General features: G+C 38.2%; 1 protein-coding gene across 4 annotated transcripts in view; it reads right to left on the bottom strand.

The window, feature by feature from the left end:
• The window catches only part of LOC115768625 (small conductance calcium-activated potassium channel protein), an 87,237-nt gene extending 77,833 nt beyond the window's left edge, over positions 1-9,404 (bottom strand). For 3 of the 4 annotated variants that reach the window (XM_030713289.1, XM_030713284.1, XM_030713285.1), the window contains exon 1: positions 9,355-9,404. The gene's annotated coding sequence lies outside the window, so the exon portion shown is untranslated. The remainder of the gene's footprint in view (positions 1-9,354) is intronic. The other variant, XM_030713283.1, reaches the window with a different exon arrangement.
• Between the last annotated feature and the right edge of the window lie 6,401 nt (positions 9,405-15,805).

Here is a 15,805-nt window from a genome sequence, read left to right as displayed (position 1 = left end):
TTATGCACTTAAAATTGTCGAGCAGTAGAAGGCGATGTAAGAAGCAGAGTGAGAAGTAATACATGAATTCAGATCGGCAAGCGTTGACACACTCGTTAAGCGAGAAGCGATGCGAGAAGTGAGCCAAGTGTCCTGTAATGCTTATCACGCTATAGGTGTCAGCGTGAAAATGAAAAGAAAAGCTAGTTCATCAATAAAGCAACAAATTATGTCTTTACCAGAGCGGAAAGTAAATTGGATTGCGAAAACAAAATCCACAAAAAGAATGAACAGAACGCATAAATAAAAGCGAGAAACGTAGTAAAGGGACAACTGGTCTTAAGGCAGAAGGCCAAAATTAAAATCAAAACAAGAAGTGAAGCAATCAACAAGGCAAAAATAACGAGAAACTTAATGGAATGAGAAATATGAACCGAGCTCCCAGCAAGTTAAAAGGAGAGCATAAAAAAAGTAGACGGACAATTCAAAATGAAGCGAAGTGAAAGAGCAAAGCAAAAAGCGCAGTTATAAGTGAAGATAGAAATGAATCTAAATATTTGATAACTGAAGTGAGAAGCAAATCAAAGGAAAAGCAAAGTAATGAAGAGCGAGAAGGAGGACAAGAAGCTAAACGGGAAGTATAGTAAGCAGTGAAGCTAGAAATGGGGTAAGAAGCAAATCGAAAAGCAAATTTTAACAATTAAAATCGAAAAAAAAGGCAAGAAACAAAGTGAGAAGCGTAGTTAGCTGTGAACTTAGGAATGAAGTGAGAAGCAAATCTTAACAATTAATTGCGGGAAGGTAGTCAAAAAGCAAAGCGAGAAGCGCAGTCAGCTGTGAAGCTAGGAATTAAGTTTAAAGCAACTCGCTAAGAAGCAAAGCGAGAAGCGTAGTCAGCTATAAAGCTAGAAATAAAGTAAAAAGCTATTTAAAAATATGACCAAGAAAAGGATTAAAAGAAAAAACTTAGTCAGAGACATTTAAAGCTTCTCGCTTCTTGACACAACGCATCGCCCATCTCCTAAGGCGAGCGAACTTATCGCTTCACTGCGCTTCTTGCGCCCCTTTCGAAACGAGTTATTAAAAGCGCGAATTTATCAGATTTAATTTACAAAGTAAAATACAAATTTATCTACAAGCAAAAACTTAAATTTTATAGTTTTCAATATAACTTCAAAGTTATCTCAGCTTTCGCCACTTTGCGCTCAGGTTGGCGTTATCTAAGGGTTCAGATCTGAGTGTCAAAATGTTGTGGATACCCGAACCAAATGCTAGATATATGTATATTAAGAAAGAATGCTGAGCGCCTTGTCAGCGGGTTACATTTTCACTTTGGCTGTAAGACAAGTCTATGGGATGATGAAGGTAACGGGTTTTTTTTAGCAGCATTTGATTGACCTTTTCTCAAGTTGAGCAACTAAATGAAAATGTTAGCAAGTTTCAAACATCTCCTTAGCTACAATGTCTGATATTGTGAATGTGCCTGGCACAGCCAAGCCACCCAACCAAACCAAACACAATGCCGAGAGCTGACATTTTCGATGTGGGTCGCCCCCGCCTCCCGCCTCATGCCCCCCATACCACACCACACCGCAATCCTGGTACAAAGCACACAAAGGACTTTTGGACGGATCGGCTGATTGCGTGGCACGGCGGTGCGGGGCGTGACGGGGCGACGGGCCAATTGATGCCAAGTTAATGAAAGCATCAACAGGAATGCTTCTTAGAGCTGCCCTTCAGACAAGAGTCGCGCATTCATCTACATATAATACTTTTATAATATAGTACTATACAAACACACCCACACACACACGCACAGACAACACACAAAAGGTTGTGCCAAAGTAATTTACTTGTTCCCATTCCCAGAAATTTGAACGGAAAATTGAAATGACACACGTAATAGAAGAACAAGAAGAAGAAGAGAGGAAGACAACCAAAAAAATAAAAAAAACAGATTTAGATAGACATTTTGACGTTGTCTAGTCGTGACAAGCGTCGAGCTAGATCTATAACTAAGTACACACGCACACACGCACACACGCACACACACACACACCTATATACATACATATAGATATATCAGACAAATGCCAAGACTGTTAAAGATGTCAAATATATATATACATACTTGTATATCTATCTTTGTAGTAAACAATAACACATTCCCATTATAAAGATATTTTCTTTGAAATGTGTTTAGGAAAAACGCTTTGGTGGCCCACTAGGAGGGGGTAGGGGGTAGGGGGGAGGGGAAGGGGAGGCAGTACTTATGTGCGAGTGCCTGCACTGAGTCATAAACGATTTGGCCATTTTAGCCCATTTATTTTCTAATTGAATGCGTATGTACTTCGCATATACAAAATGTCTTAAATATACCCTGTAGCCATAGACATTCTGCAATAGGGTATGCTCATATTGTGTAGATAGTAGATTCTGCATGCAAATATTTAATGCCGTACTTTCCAATTGATGATGAGTATTTACTTAGCATATACAGAATATCCTATAGATACCCTGTATTCATAGGCACGCTCAAATAGGATATGCCCAGTTCATATTGAAACATATAACTAATGGCTTTTAATAGTAACTTTCCAATTCAATGACTATTCACTTATCATAAGATATCCTATATATACCCTGTAAGCATAAACAAGCTCAAATAAGGTATGCCACCGATTATCTAGACTGTATCACAATACTTTATATACATGTATCAAATGTAGGGTATACTGTATATATTTAATGCCAATCGATATTAACTTACTAATTGAATGCGATATATAAACATATAAAAAATATGCCATCTATACCCTATAAATCTAAACTTGCTCAAATAGAGTATGCCCAAATTGTGTAGACTGTACCATTAAACATTATATACATCTATCTTATGCTCTTCGAAATTTCTAATTGAATGAGTAATCTAAAATATCATACATATACCCTGTAACTATTTGTGGTATAACCAGCTTGTGTACACAGCAGATATGTGTACCCAGCTTTACTGCCATTTGATATTTATTTACTAATTGAATGCGTATTTATTTTAGCATATACAAAATATCCTAAATATACCCTGTAACCATACACACTCTCAAATAGAGCATGCCCTGATAGACTCTATAGTGTGTATACATATATGCAATGCTCTTCGATATCAACAAAGTTGTTCCAGTTTTCATACCGATTTGCAAATTTGTCCGTCCCAACGGTCCATATTAACTCTAGAAACTGATAGACTATTATTCTATAAATCTTATAAAAAGTTTAAATCAAGGCGAGCTCTGTTTACAGGATAGCTGCCAGTCGAACAGCATCAACTTTTCAACTTGGTTTCTTACGTATTTATACAATTCTTTGTGCTAACAAAGAGCAACAACGACAGCAAGACGAATCTATCATACACTTACCCCCGCACACACACTCACACACAGCTGCCTGGCATGAAAAGGGTATCACACACACACACACACACAGTGACAGAGACACGCCCACTTGGTGGGCGCATAAATTGAATATGTTCTGCAGGCTGGCAATAAACATTTGGGTTCATTGGCTTGACATTGATGAGACAACGCTGATGGACTCGGATGTAAATTGACTACATGAACTATATAAATATTTTATGTGCCCAGAGGCACACAAATACATACACACGCACCGCAAATGTAAGTAAATATATATGTATGTATATGGAAATATATTTTTAAGTAGATGCAGCCACACGGAAAATCAATCAATGGCAATGGAAGCGCCAAAAATCAGCAGATGTTACATATCTCCATATACATATACGACACGTCAAGTGGAGCTAAAATGTTTGTAACGACTCACACACACACTCTCACACACACACACACACACACACACAGAGACAAACACACACACACACGCACACGCACAGCTCTCACACCGCAGGAACTCAGCCAAATTACCTTATGAAAAGTTAACGGAAAGTTCATTTATTTTTTATTTTTTTTGTTTTCGATTGTTTTTGTGCTCATGCAATAAAAATGGGCAAATCAATTAACGCGCCGCATACGTAAACCTCCAGTAATTTAACATTATGAATAAACTGTTTGCCTAATCGATGGCTAAACGTTGCGCATTTGCATTTACGTTCACATTCACATTAACATTAACATTAATATTAACATTAACATTCGTAATTAACATGAACCCCAACGAGCCAGCTCCAAATTTCCGTTTATACGCATTTTTATTGGCAAACCTGATGGAAAGCAGAACCCAAATCATCCAAGAAACTAGCATATTCCTTATGGTTATATAAGGCATAACTTTGTTTAGCATTATTAATATCATGCAATACATTGTCGATAACTAAGTATAATGGAGCTTTATGGTTCCATAATTACCTGACCCTGGATAATGCTTCAAACGGGACATACATCAGTCTACATTGAAGTTCTCTATCCAAGGTTTAACCTGGAGAAAAATGAGAATTTCCTACGTGGAGGATTCAATCAGATCTTGCACTGTTTTGAACTATTAAAGAATGTATACCCTTGTGGAGGATACTATAATTTTGTCATGAAATGTGTAACGCATAGAACGAGACGTCTCCGTACCCATAAAGTAATTATATATATATTCTAGCTCAGCATCTGTTCGCCTCTCCGTCTACTTGTCGGTTTCTTTTCTTTTTTTTATATATAATGTTTTTTTATATTGGCTCAAAAATAGCATACATTTAAGATAAGTATTTTTCTATATATTTAACTATGTTTTGTCTAACTAAGCTATGTTCTATCCCAGCCAAATAGTTCATTAGACTTGCCGCTACGAAAACTCGAAGTTTCTTCCATACCCAAGAACACACTCACACATTCACGTACACACAAATACATGCATGCCCACCTCAAGGAACGAACCTTACGGCCGTGAATCTTCTTCTTTCCTCAAACCCAAGATATACGGAGAAAACATTCTTGACTAACTCCGATGCTCATCGTCTGATCTTATATATATATATATATATATATATATATATATATGTCTAGCTTCAAGCAACGAGCTCTTTTAGTTTCCGAGTTCGATACATTCACAAGAAAGGACAAACAGGCGGACACGACTTTTGATGCTGGCCAAGTATATATACTTTATGGGTTCCGAGATGCTGGCTTTTTATATATTGACACAATTTGCACCCACTTTAATCATGTTAAATGGATTTGAAATCTTGGTCTTTGGCCAATTTCGTTTAACATTTGAATTTCTGGCATAAAATCCACGAAGCAAAAGCATTTCAATTAATTCAGCAATCAAAACTTTTCTCTTTTGTTTCGTTTTAATTAAATCAAAGTGCGCAGGATTAGAGGCATTTGAAATAAACCGACTAATTCGAAAGGCATTTAAACAGGATTTGCATTGATTTTGTGCGGGCAAATACTTTGCCAAGCACTTTGTCAATATGCCCCGCCAGGTCGTAGAGTATCATAATGAGTTTTGAAATCCATACCAGAACGTGCAATCGGTCGACGCATTGGTCAAAAAGGATGGCATATGGTACATCACATTAACCAAGAAAGGGACACGCAGACTGAGGGCGAAAGAGAATAGGGCGGGGAGGCGCGAAGAGACAAGATGTTTGGGGCTAATTGGAGCGAATGATTGATTACAGTTAGCATTAATTGCGCTTTTCTGGTCATTAACCAAAAGCCCATTAAAAATTCAAAGATGACTTCTGTGTAAATAATATACAATTCAATTTACACGATGAGCAACTTTACAGCCTGAAGAAAAACAATAAAAGAAAAAAATAAATAGAAGAAAGTAAGCTCGACTAAGAGATGCCCTGCCTGACTGTGCTTCTGCTGGAGAAAACCAAACTTCGTTATTCATTGTCCGATTTATATGAAATTTTCAGCTATTTAATATATGGCATAACAAAGTGTGCGTCTACCAAATCCCAAGGCTGCAACTGAATGCTTGTTGCAATTCTGCTGGAATGCTTGAAACGTATCGAAAAGTGAAATAAAGGAACCTACAAGCCAGGTTGAGCTTATCTAGCTCTGATAATTCTCGAGTTATGCCAAAAAAAAAAATACGTTTCAAAATCGCTTTTTATAGAGATATATATATAGATATGCAGACGAACCGACTTGCTTAGACTTAACTCATCGTCCTGATCAAGAAAATATAATTTTTTTTTTTTTTAACTAGGAAAAGAAAGCTTCTAGCACTTGCCCTCACCTATTATACCCTTTTCACCCACTTCCAACGCGTTGAGGGTATTAAAATGATTTCCAAATGAGACAACATAAATATGCTATTGAATCAGCGCCTTGTTGTTGCATCAAAAAAATAAATAAAACGTAATCCATAAAACAAAAACAAAACTACTTAAAATGCCCAAAGAGACCATTAAAATGAACTTCTCTGTTAATTGAGGCATACAGATGGGTTATATCTGTTTAGCTGGGAGACATTTCCGAAAACGCATTGGTTATGTGCAGTCTCCCTAGACAGAGACAGATATAGATATATATATATATATATATATATAGAGCTATGGCCCGAGCACCGGGAGACTGGGAGAAACTTTGGCTGCACATTAAAAAACAGCTCGCCGGGTGCTATTTATGGCAAATTCCTGAACCGCAGACACACATATATTTCAGATACAATGCGCATACAAGTGCATTCCGATGAGAGCGTCAATATATAGTAAACGCATATATATATTTAGATATATATCTATATATATTTATATATCTGCGACTGGGACTCCAAATGGGCGCACACACAGCGCGGGGCTGGTGCATCGAATTGGAAATAGGATCGAGTACATTCTGCTGCAGCATTGCATGCGCCGAAATTGAAAGCGAATTTGCACGAATTTGACGGGTCCGAAATTTTTGCAAACATTTATTACAGATGCAATAAAAACGTAATGTTTTTCGACGGGCTCCGCTGAGTACGGCCAAGTAGTTCATGCCCAAACAGTGCCAAAAGCTGTTAGCCAAATTCCGTTACTGTTAATAACATTTGCACGCATGTTAGAGAAATGTCATGCTTGTTTCAGTTAAAGAGGAACATTGGCTGTTAATTAACAGCAGCTCTTCGCTCTAAAGATAACATTATGAGATCAAAGTGAAACTTTTCGAAAATGTTGCAAAAGCTGTTAACCAAATGCAGTTACTGTTAATAACATTTGCACGCATGTTAGCGAAATGTAATGCCTGTTTTAGTTAAAGAGAAACATTGGATGTTAATTAACATCAGCTCGTTGCTCCAAAGATAACATTTTGAGTGCAAAGTGAAACTTGTTGGCTCCAAATTTAGTTTGATTATCTACTTTATCTACAAATATATCACATATACACAAGACATTAATTTTATTCATTCTTTTTGTTTTGAGCAAATAAACTCGTTTCTGTTGCCGTTAACTCATCAAGCTAACAATTTATTTCAATATCACATAGTTTGAAAAATTATTTTCGAATTTTGATAAATGATATAAACAAAAATGTTCAGCCCAAAAACTATGAATATGATTGATTTATCCAAAATTAGAAAAGTCAGCAAAGCCTCATAAAAACGTAACAAAAAATCAAACATAAGACTTTGTTTACACCGAAATTGTTCTATTAACTCAACAAAATGATGGAAAAAATTTGTTGTTTTGATTTTTTTGATATATGAATTGAAATATTTATACTTGTATCGGGCTCTCAGGTTTTTAATATGTTTTCATCCGAAAATTGAAAACAAAGTCATTTTGAACAGTTGTGATGATTCTTGAAAGTACATGCTGAGCAATAATAATAAAAATTTCTTGAAAAAGTCAATCCATAAAATGAGGCTGCCATATGGGCAAAACATATCAAGGTGGCAACGCTGCACAGCTAACGTTTTTGGCAAATATATGACAGGCAGATAAAAAGTCCGCTTAACAGCAGATTAGCGACTGTTAAATTATATAGGAACGCGAGGACTTATGTCAAGGCAATTTAGTCAAATATTTAACAGATAGTTACAAAGTTTGCGATTAGCACTCAATGCTAAAGCGATTGTTAAACTTAATGGGATCGCGAAATCTTATGTCAAGGCTATGTTGATAATTGTAATGTCATCTTCTAGATAAATGTGAAAAAAACGATATGTTTAGGTGACTGTTATATTAAAGAGATGTGAAACGAATTGCCAGTTAAACAACCTTGTAAAGAACTTTACAAGGAACTTTGGAACTATTTCCTACAAAAAACTAATAAGAAATATGGTTGCAAAAAGAGATCCGGATTGCCAATATTTATATTTGGCTTTAGTCGAACATGCAGAAAACTAGTTTCACGAATTGAACCGCAAGGCGTTAGTTTGAGCCCAGAAGCAAAGCAACGGGCAAATGTTTGTTGGGCCTGGCAGCCATGCTTATAGCCAACATTAAAAAGCCATTTGCAAATGTGTTCGAGAAAAAGTTGGCAATAGTCAGAAGAAAACTTTGCAAGTAACTTTCAGCTACAACTTGAACTCTTAACTAACTTAAGGGCTATTGAAAAGAACTTTGCATATTGTTTTAAAATGAAGATACAGTGAATACGCCTCGTACGTGCCGCATTATATGCATTGTATTTTGGCATAATAAAACAATGCCACAATAGTAAATACTAGTGGAGGTCTATTAAGTCTATGATATAATTTCTGTGTGTGTGTGTGTGTGTGTGTGTGCGTGTGTGCGTGTGTGCGTGCTGGTGTTATCGCATTGGCAATAAGCTAGCTTAAGCTTAGCACAACACTCGCCCAGGATCTGTGGCTGACACGAAAAGCTTTTTGTCCAGATTGCCAGGCACTTGCCGTTGCCGATGCGGTGGGCGGGTTTTGTGGGGGATTGGGAGGGGGTTGGGAATTTTGGTTGAATGCTTTTTGCCTGGAATTGTATATTGTGTTTGTGGCATTGTGGCCATTGTGGTTAACGGCTTTGCATGCCACAATCTTTTCTGCATGGCGCTCTGAAAATGCCAATGCCCCCCAAAATGCAAACGACAAGCGCCAAATACATGAGTAGATATGTGTGCATGAGTATATGAGCACCACAAACACAAGCACGAGTACCACGAATACCACGAGTACCATAGGGTACTATGGCCACCATGAGTACCATGAGTACATGAGTACATGAGTACATAGATGAGTACATGAGTACATAACTCATTTAGAAAATGCGCTTGGCTCTGGCACTTAACAGGCGGCTGCATGAGTATGTTGTTGCTGTTGCTGACGATGTTGCTGTTGTTTGCACTGCTTGGTTGCAGTTGCATACATAATGCATAAATATATATATATATATATATATATACATGGATAAGTATATGGGTTTGTGTGTGTTAGTGTGTTGTTAACGGTACCCACTTGATTAGTTTGCGGCGCCTGGTTGCAATATTCGTTGTTGTTGCTGCTGCTGCTGCTGTTGCTGTTATTGTTGTTGCTGTTGTTGTCGTTGTTGTTGCTTTAGTTAGCAATAGTTGTCGCTGCTGTCGCTGTTGCAATTTGCTTGTTAAAATCGGCAATTTTTGGCACGCGGCTGTCACAAATGTTGTTGCTGCTGCTGCTGCTGCTGTTGCTGCTGCTGCTGTTGTTGTTGCTGTTGCTGCTGTAGCTGCTGCTCGTACATATTGCCACTGAAGCATGAGCATGTGTAAGCTGATAGAACAGATTTTGCGTGCTATATATGTAGCTATGGCAACTGCAACATGGAGCTGCTGCTACTGCTGCTGCTGCTGCTGCTGCTGCTGCTGCTCCTGCTGCTGTTGCTGCTACTGCTGCTGCTGCTACTGCTGCTGCTGCTACTGCTGCTGCCGTTGTTGTATGCACATATCACGTCGCCGCATTTGGGCGCTGATTTTCTATTTATTTTCAACTCTTTCGCTCAAATATGTTTCAACTATGAACAGGAAAAAAAATGCATATATTGCATTTGTTCTATGCAATATATATGTATGTATTTATCGTATACAACTGACCACGAGACGCTTAACGACCGTTAAAAGATCAAAAAAAAAAAGGGTAAACCAAAAAAAAAACAAAAAATAACGGCGAAGTTTGCCGCTTGCTTTCAACTTGCTTTCTTTGCTGTTTGCTTCATGCCTTTTTTTTCTATTTATACGATTGTACAGTTGCAATGCTGTCTGTGTGTTGTTGTTGTTTTATTTTACTGTTCTTTTCTGTGGTTCACTTCTAATCTTTTTGCTGTTGTTGCTGCTGCTTATTGTTTGTTGCTGCTGCGCCGACTACCACAGCAGGGACGCTTGTCCAAATGGCAATGGCAAAAGTCGCATCACACACACACACACATACGCACACACACACTTGCACGCACACACAAACGTGAACACACACGCAGTGAAACACACACACACTCAGACACTCGCAGGCAGACGCACAGTGAGACCAGTCGAGACAGAAAGCGTCTGTCCGTCTTTGCTTTGCACGTTGATGTTTCCGTTAGTGTTGTTTGTGCGATACTGACTCAATTTGTTGCTCGGCACCGCGTGTATACACGTAGCAAACGACAATACAGCAACGTCGCTGCCGACGCTGGCAGCGCGCATTCACCCGCCAACCAAATACCCGCCCAACGGCAGAGTCGTGTGCTGACGCTTCGGTTTTTGCTTCGTTTTGGTCGTGCCCGGTTCGTGCCCGGTTCGTGCTCCTTTTGCCATGCCCAATTTTCAACTTATGCGACTCTCCTCCCCTCCCCCGAACGAAGCCTTGGCATCGTCGAGTGCATGCCAAAGCAGCAGCAGGCAACCAACAGAGTCCGGAGTCTCGCTGTCAGTCAAAGCAACGCGTCGTCGCTTGTCGTTGCTCTGTTGCCCCAGTCCCCCGCGCAGGCCCTACAACAGAAATCACACACACACACACAAATATAAGCCCCCTGCATGCTTCAGCATATGCATGATTCCCGCAGAACCGTTGCGTCACCGGCTTCATTGCTACTGCCGCTGCTGCTGCTGCTGCTGCTGCTGCTGTTGCCCACCTTAGTGTGCGTGTGTTTTGCTTTGGGCACGCTGGCGATATTTGACATGCTGCAGTGTTGAGGTAGTTGCTGCCGCCGCCGCCGACGCCGCCGCTGCTGCTGCTAGCTGTTGGTATGTAATGATAAATTTATGGTTCTGGCTCCTTTTTTTTTTATTATTACTGCTGTTGTTGTTATTGGGTTTGGCGGGCACGGGATAGGTTGGTGCTGCTCCTGGCGCTAACGGCGGTCGTTGTTGATTGTTGTTTTTGGTATTTTCGCATTTCACATTCACTTTGTTTTGTATGCGTTTTCTGTTTTCTGTTTTCTGTTTTTTTTTTCTTGTTTATTTGGTTACTGCTCCAAACTGGCACGAGTCAACTTTTATCGCACAGCAACAGCAGACACACACGCACACACATATATAGACACATACACGAGTGCGTTTATGTGTGAGTGCGTTTTGGTTTGTGTGTTCGCATTGATTTCGCATTGTTTTTTTCTTGATTGTAGCTGTCTTTTAGCATTATGGCAATAATGCTTATTGCAAAAACAAAAAAAAAGAAAAAGAAAAAAAAAACGAATATCGAAACTAAACTAAAATAAGTTTTATATTTATGTGAACTTATGCTGGGGCTTCGGGCTTAACCTTCAATCAGATAGACATAAACACACACACATACACGCACACACGCTTACACACACATTCTATGTACAAAAAGGTTAAAGGTTTGCCCGGAGTTAAGGTTACGACCAAGAAATTGTATATTTACCATAGCTATATTTTTGTACTATATATGAGAATTATTTATATATAAAAAAATTTAATAAAAATATATAGTTATATATGAATAATAATTATTTTTCATAAAGAGTCAAATTATTGAAAAAAGAAAAAAAATCTGGAGTTTCATTATTTAATTATGTATTTTTTCTTTTATCTCAATAAAACTGATTCTCCTGACTGTAATTATAATTGCCTTACGTAATGTAATTTGTGAAATTCCACGAGCATAGGTGAAAAATGCGCGGAAAACGATTGTAGGAAAGCTTTTTTGCTCAGTCAGCCGTTAAGCTCATTGTCAACGTTATTTCTGTAAATTTATTTGGCTGCTGTTTCACACTTTTCGAAAAATTCCGACCGAAAATCACGCTTTTCCGCAAATCCACCCCACTTGCATGGAAAGTGCGAGTAAAAGTTTGTTTTCTGCGAACACGTGTTATACTTTATGCGGAAGAAGAGTCCGCCATGAAATTGTTTGTGCACTTTTATGCCCTTCATCCGATTGATATATGCACAATTTATATACAACTTTTACCGGATGGGAAGAAGAAAAACTGAAAGCGGCAACGTAGGCAATACCCAATCGAATTTCTTATGGTTCTTAATTTGTTGAAAGTTTTTAAAGTATATCCATTAAAATATGCTATAAAATAGCATAGCATACATTTCGGGGCCGCAGCAAGGGCAATATTTATTTAAAAATCAACAACAACAAAAACAAGTAAGAGGCTCTAGTCGGGAGCTCCCGACTAGGGGATACCCTGAACCCTCCTCATCCAACATCAAATGCATATATATATTCTATTTTAGAAGCTATATGTCAAGTTTGGTGACTCTAGCTCTTATTATTTACCAAAATTGCCCAAAAAACAGGATATCGATATCGATTTTTATCGATTGCTTGGAAACGGAGTAAGTTCGGAGCACCTACATCTAAAATTTCAAGTCTCTAGCTCTTATAGGTTCTGAGATCCTTGCGTTCATACATACGGACGGACGGACGGACAGACAGACGGACATGGCTAGATCGACTCGGCTATTGATGCTGATCAAGAATATATATACTTCATGGGGTCGGAGATGCTTTCTTCCGCCTGATACATACATTTGGATTTTGCACAAATACAATATACCCTTATACCCATTTTTAATGGGTTCAGGGTATAAAAAGAAAACAATTATGATATTCCCTTCAACGTCGAAAAGTTGGCTTCAACAGCGAGAAAATTTAATTAAGCTACAGCCAACATGGGGGCAGGCGCCGCTCATCAATCAAAATATTTGAAATATTCGACGAGTGAGCTCCGTACTGAAATCAATTTCAGGGAGCTTCGTTAATTACTCAACTGAATCTGGCTCTGGGTCTGACTGGTATTTGGCATATCGTTTATCTTAATTTGTATTGATTAAAGATCAAATTGCTCAAGGGAAAATTAAAGAGCCGATGGTCAATTCAATGCAAAAAATATGCCTGTGAGCTCTTTTTATACCCTGAACCCATTAAAAATGGGTATAAGGGTATATTGTATTTGTGCAAAATCCAAATGTATGTAACAGGCAGTAGGAAGCTTCTCCGACCCCATAAAGTATATATATTCTTGATCAGCATCAATAGCCGAGTCGATCTTCCTCCATGTCCGTCTGTCCGTATGTATGAACGCAAGGATCTCAGAACCTATGAGAGCTAGAGACTTGCAATTTTAGATGTAGATGCTCCTAGTGCCTGCGCAGATCGAGTTTGTTATCGATAATCGATAACTTACTCCGTTTCCAAGCAATCGATTAAAATCGATATCGATATCCGGCTTTTTGGGCAATTTTGGTAAATAATAAGAGCTAGAGTCACCAAACTTGACATATAGCTTCTAAAATAGAATATATATATGCATTTGATGTTGGAAGAAGGGGGTTCAGGGTATCCCCTAGTCGGGAGCTCCCGACTGGAACGTCTTACTTGTTTCAAATATGTTTCATTTTTATATATTTATATTTATTTATACAACAAATTTGTTAAGAATTTTCGCCTTCGTATTTTCTCTTTGATTTCATTTCGAAAAATATTTCATATTTATGAAATGTATGCAGAAAACATTTTATGAATTTTCTCTTCGAGTTCATGCTGGAAAAATATATTTAATTTTAATAAAATAAATGCCAAAAAAAAATATTAAGCATTTTGTCTTTGAGCTCATATGCAAATATATTGCATACGTCTTAATTGTTAAGTATTTGCTCAATTAATTTCATTTCGCAATATATTTAATTTTTATTAAATATTGTATATATAAATATATTTCATTTTTATAAATTTTCTTTTTGAGTGAATCCGGATAATATGAATAATACCTGCAAATAATTGCGCTGACTGCAAACATGGTTATATTTATGCAATTTCCAGGCTCGCTGCCGCACGAATTTTGTATTTTATCCTTTATTGTTGTTGTTGTTGTTGTTTTTCGCCCCTATGACATTTTTTTATAGATAGCAAATCATTCATTCCAACCCATAATCACCCACGCCCTGAATTTCACTTGCAGTCAATCGAATCAATTCCACAGAAATATGTAAAGCATACTTTTGAGGGTCAGAGCGAAAGACAAAAAAATGTTTTATTTCGCCAACTCACCCAATTTGAACCCTTTGCCAATCAGATGCATTCCAGTTGAACGACTCCGTTCTTGTTACTGCCAAACTGACCCAGCCCTTTTGCGAGCAGCTGAATTTCAGTTCAATTTCAACTAGTTTAAAGCCAACTCACGTGGAAGTTCTTAGCTTCGTTCTGTTGGTTGAAGCTTCAAATTAAATATTTTCCTCAATTGCGAGCCAAACCTGAATCATTTTTCCAATACACTTTTTTCATAATTTTCCAATTTTTGTCTCGCTCTCACTCTTGGCTACAAGTGCCAGGATTGCGAGCCGGAGACCCAATAAATTCTTTACTAGAAGCCTAACCTTAAGCCGAACCAGTTGCTCAAAATACGAACCAGTAGCTGAACCGAAGCAAAGTATCTACAGGTTCATGAACCGAATCTAAAGATATAGAGCTGGTTCGAACCGTGCATCGAACCAGCGACATTTCCTCCTGTTCTTACATGCAATGCTTGACAATCCCATACAAAGACGAACCAATTCTTAAAGCTAAAGTTTCAGTTAACAAAACAAAAGGGAAGTACCTTACCCAATTGTTCATATTTATAGTCAAATATAATATATATACTATATATATAAGGATCGTAAGAGATTCTCTTCAGGCATGTTTTTCCTTACCCAGAACAGAACTGCAACAAAAGGAGTCAGATAATAGTTTGTTTTTTATTCCCCCTTAAATTCTAGCCAATAATTAAGTTCTTAAGTCCTATTAAACTAGTTAGTTAACTAACGAACTACTTGAGACTAAACGAATGCAAAAGCTAACGAATAGACAAAGTTTGATGAATATAATTAATGGGCGTTACAAATAGCATAGGTACTATATAGCATAGACAGTTGCGTATCGGGCTGCTTATTAGTCAAACATTTAGCTGGTAAAGGAGTCAAGTTAGGCAGACTGGAGGACGAGACAAGTCTGGGGGCGTATAAATAGTTTAGCCCAAGTCGCAAGCATTAATGGCCAAACAGATGACAGTAGAGTCAGGAGGAGCTGCGAATGGACTAATCGGGATGGTGGGAAGCGGTAGGGGGGAGGGGCATGGGGCTGGTCCTGCCGGATTACGTACATTCCAAAAATTGGAGCACATTAATCAATCCAATTAATATGAAAAAGGTCAGCGATGCCACCGACTACACGCGCGCCCACGAAGGTGGACTATGTAATTTTCGAAAATGTTAGAGTCCACAGAGCCGGGGCCCCGACGCATATGATTTACGAGACAACTTCAACGGACGACCCAGCGACAGACAACAGATAATAATTTATTGATATCAAACATTCCATAAGTATATTGTGGGTGTTGTCAGAGCTTTACTGGACAAAATGTATTCTATAGACGGCTAAACGGTCACACACACACACACACACATGAGCTGTAGCTAGAGATGAGCTCGTGTGCTACACATCGGCA

This window comes from Drosophila novamexicana, unplaced genomic scaffold (genome assembly GCF_003285875.2).
Source record: "Drosophila novamexicana strain 15010-1031.04,08,12 unplaced genomic scaffold, DnovRS2.1 tig00001856-arrow-arrow-pilon, whole genome shotgun sequence".
Classification (NCBI taxonomy): Eukaryota; Metazoa; Arthropoda; class Insecta; order Diptera; family Drosophilidae; genus Drosophila; species Drosophila novamexicana.
Note: the sequence above shows the minus strand (reverse complement) of the source record. Positions and strands in the feature narration are given on the sequence as shown.